Raw genomic sequence first — 4,157 nt, forward strand, 5'->3', positions numbered from 1 at the left:
AGCTGACAGCTGTGGGCACAGCTCTGTCAGCCACGGCCCTGGACTGCTGTGACACCTTGGATGGAATAAACTGCACTTACTGTACAATAAATTGCATTTTGTATACAATGAACTGCATTTTGGAGACAATGAAATGCAATTTGTGTACAATAAACTGCATTTTGTATATAATAAACTGCATTTTAACTGCATTTTGTGTACAATAAACTGCATTTTGGAGAGCAGCCTGGAGTTCCACATCCCTCATTTACAGGTGTGGGTGATGAAGATGAAGCTGATGATGAAGCTGATGATGATGATGATGATGATGATGGTGTGAGCAGTGTCATGGTGACGGTGTCAGTGGTGTTGGATGAGGAGGATGTTGGTGATTAATGGGACCATAGTGTGGGTGCTGGGATATGTGATGATGATGATGACGATGATGAAGATGATGGAGGCGCTGTGAGCAGTGTCTCAGCCTGCCCTGCCCAGGAAGGCAGAGGGAGCCCTGGGAGCCCCAGAGTGGCTCCGCTCAGTGTGGGGGAGAAACCAGAGACCCCCAGGGCTGGGTGAGGGGGGACAGACACAGGGACAGAGAGACGGACAGGGGACAGACATAGGGACAGACACAGGGACAGACAAACAGACAGTAGGCAGACACAGGGACAGACAGAGGGACACACACAGACAGGGGACAGACACAGACACAGACAGACACAGGGACAGACAGAGGGACAGACAGAGGGACAGGGGCATGAGCACACACCCATCCATATGAGAAAAGCACCCATGAACACACAGAGTTGCTTTGCTGAAGGGTTTATTGATTATTGACTATTGATTATTGATTATCAATCATTGATTATCGATTATCAATTATCAGTTGTTCCAGGGCCATTCCCAGGCTCCCAGGGCAGCTCTCCAGGAATGATCAAATCCTGACGGCCTGACAGGGACAGGAGCTGAGTGTGACCCCAGGGTGACCCCAGGGTGACGCCAGGGTGACCCCAGTGCGTCCCCAGAGCCCCCCAGAGACATCCAAACTCCCCCAGAGACCCCAGGACCATCCCAAACTGGGGCAAACTGGGGGGGACTGGGGGGCACTGGGGGGTACTGGCCTGCCCCCAGTGCCATCCCCAGCACAGCTCCGGGTACCCACCTCAGCCCTCTGCACTCCGAAGCCTTTGGGTTTCTGCAGAGAGGGGGCAGAGGGCACCGGGGTCACCACGGGGTCACCGCGGGGTCACCAGCCCAGCCGGGCGGGGGGCCCAACTGGCCCCCAATATTCCCTAGTGCCCCCCAGTGCCCCCCAGTCCATCCTAGTTCCCCCTCAGTATCCCCCTGTTCCCCCAGTTCCCCCCATTCCATACCAGTCCATCCCAGTTCCCCCCAATTCCCCCCAGTCCATCCCAGTTCCCCCCCAGTATCCCCCTGTTCCCCCAGTTCCCCCCATTCCATCCCAGTTCATCCCAGCTCCCCCCGATTCCCCCCAGTCCATCCCAGTTCCCCCCCAGTATCCCCAGTTCCCCCCAGTCCATCCCAGTATCTTCCAGTTCCCCCCAGTTCAGCCCAGTTAATCCCAGTATTCCGCAGTTCCCTCCGTATCCTCCAGTCCATCCCAGTTCCTCCCCAGCCCATCCCAGTCCATCCGAGTACATCCCAGATCCCCCAGTCCATCCCAGTCCATCCCAGTTCCCCCAGTCTCACCTTGATGCAGCCCCCAATGCCTCCCACGATCCCGGACTGCAGGGGCAGAGCAAAGGGGATTTGGGATTTGGGGGTTTAGGGATTTGGGATTTGGGGATTGGGGATTTGGGGATTGGGGGATTTTGGGGATTGGGAGATTTGGGGATTTGGGGTTTGGGGATTGGGGGATTGGGATTTGGGGATTTGAGGTTTGGGGGTTTGGGGATTTGGGAATTTAAGGATTTGGGGGATTTGGGATTTGGGGATTGAGGGATTTGGGGATTGTAGGGGTTTGGGTTGTGGTGATTTGGGGATTTGGGGGATTTGAGGGATTAGGGATTTGGGTTTTGGGGAGGAGATTGCAGATTTGGTAATTTGGGAGTTTGGGGTTTGGGATTGGGGGATTGGGGATTTGGATATTTGGGGGAATTGGGTATTTGGGGGCTGTACTGGGATGTCCTGGGCTATACTGGGCTATACTGGTACCCACCTGGCCATCACTAATGCCACCAATTCGCTGTGGGGAGAGCAGGAGATGTCCCCAAGGTCGCTGGGGTGTCCCCCATTGCCCCCCATTGCCCCCCCATTGTCCCCCATTGCCCCCAGTGCCCCCCAGTGCCCCCAGTGCCCCCCATTGCTCCCCACTGCCCCCCAGTGCCCCCAGTTCCCCCCCCAGTCCTTCCCAGTATCTCCCAGTCGATCCCAGTGACCCCAGTCCATCCCAGTCCATCCCAGTGACCCCAGTCCATTCCAGTTCCCCTAGTCCATCCAGTATCTCCCAGTGCCCCCCAGTCCATCCCAGTCCATCCCAGTGCCCCCAGTGCCCCCAGTCTCACCCCAGCACAGATCACTCCGCTGCCCTCCATGTCGGCCTGGGCAGGGGACAGCAAAGGTTGGTCAGGGGATGGGATGGGATGAGGAGCCCCAAAAGGATGAGATGGGATGGGATCCATGAAATGGATGGGATTTTTGGGGAGCCCCAAAAGAATGGGATGGGATTTTTGGGGAGCCCCAAAAGAATGGGATGGGATTTTTGGGGAGCCCCAAAAGAATGGGATGGGATCAATGGGATCAATAGGATGGGATGGGGTGGGATAAATGGGATGGGATGGGGAGTCCCAAAAGGATGGGATGGGATCCATGGGATGGGATGGGATTTCTGGGGAGACCCCAGCCCTGAGCCCAGCCTGGGGCCCTGCAGCCTCACCTGGCTCTGAGCTGGCAGGCACAGCAGGATGGAGAAGAGCAGGGCCACGCTGAGAACAGCCACCTTCATCTTCCTCTGGCTCTGGGCAGCGCTGCCTGAGGCTGCAGCAGGTGAGGAGCACCTTTATCCCTGCCGGAACTCCTCCCTGCACCCTCCCTGCCAGCCCCCAGGCCAAAGCCCAGCTTGGCACAGCCCCCAGCCCTGGCCACAAGCCCAGCCCTGGCACAGAGCCCATCCCCACCCCACCTGTGGCACAGATCCACCCACCTCACCCGGCATCCCTCCAGCTTCCTGCACGGGGCAGCTGCCCCTGGAAGGGCCCAGGCACCTGGGGGGCCAAGGGGTGGCAGGCAGGGAGCCAAAGGCACCTGGGGACCCTGTGGGGACAACCCCCAGTCCAACACAGTCCATCCTCCAACAGCTCCCCAGTCTCGGGGTTTTGCTGCTCAGGTGTGACCCCAGATGTGGCACAAAGTCTCTTTTCCCATCCTGGCAGTCAGAGGAGCCAGACCTCCTCATTTCTCATTCCCAAGGTTGTTTATTGTTTTTTATCTATAAAATTCTTTCTCTGGCCTGCCCAGGTCCACTCAGCAAGACACTCCAGGCACTCTACCTCCTTCGGGGTGATGTTATCTTTTTATATATTTTTATTTCTACTTTATATTTATATATTTTAGGGATATGTATATATTATTATTTACACATATTTTTATATATTATAATTTTTACATATTTTTACATATTTTTATATATCTTATGTTTATATTTTATTCATATTAATTTATTTATATTATAATGTTTATTTATACTTATAATGTTTTTTGTCTATTTATGTATTCTATTTTTGTATATATTTATACACTTTTTTATATATTATATTTATCTATTTATTTATAATTATATTATATTTGTTTATCTATTTATTTATGTATTTTAGATTTATATTTTTTTTCAAAATTCCACATACAATATTTACAATTCCTTCCCAATACCTATGACTTGTGTTAGACAGTGAGCTTCTACCCTAAACTAACCCAAAAGTGCCACCATCACCCAGAGGACAGAGGCCAAGAAGAAGAAGAAAGACAAAGGCTGGACACACCCAGATCCCCCCATCTTGTCCCCTGAACCCCCATTCTAAAAACCCCAAAATTCTCCATTTTCACCCTGTGACAAATTCACTCGCATTCCACTCAAACTCTCTTGCCTTGTAATTCTTCCCATCAAGGTGGGGATTTGCTCCAAGGGTCACAATCCCAGTCCCAGCTGTCCTGGGCTCTGT

The 4,157-nt window shown here is 52.8% G+C and overlaps 1 long non-coding RNA gene across 1 annotated transcript; it reads right to left on the reverse strand.

Annotated features, from left to right (window-relative positions):
* Positions 1-785: 785 nt before the first annotated feature.
* Positions 786-3,021, reverse strand: LOC132085767 (uncharacterized). The gene is made up of 6 exons (XR_009420265.1): positions 2,876-3,021; positions 2,505-2,540; positions 2,159-2,185; positions 1,690-1,725; positions 1,142-1,174; positions 786-928 (listed from the first exon to the last, which is right to left on the reverse strand). It is a non-coding gene; the product is annotated as an uncharacterized LOC132085767 (long non-coding RNA).
* Positions 3,022-4,157: the final 1,136 nt, after the last annotated feature.

The sequence above is a fragment of the Ammospiza nelsoni genome, chromosome 32 (assembly GCF_027579445.1).
Source record: "Ammospiza nelsoni isolate bAmmNel1 chromosome 32, bAmmNel1.pri, whole genome shotgun sequence".
NCBI classification, from domain to species: Eukaryota; Metazoa; Chordata; class Aves; order Passeriformes; family Passerellidae; genus Ammospiza; species Ammospiza nelsoni.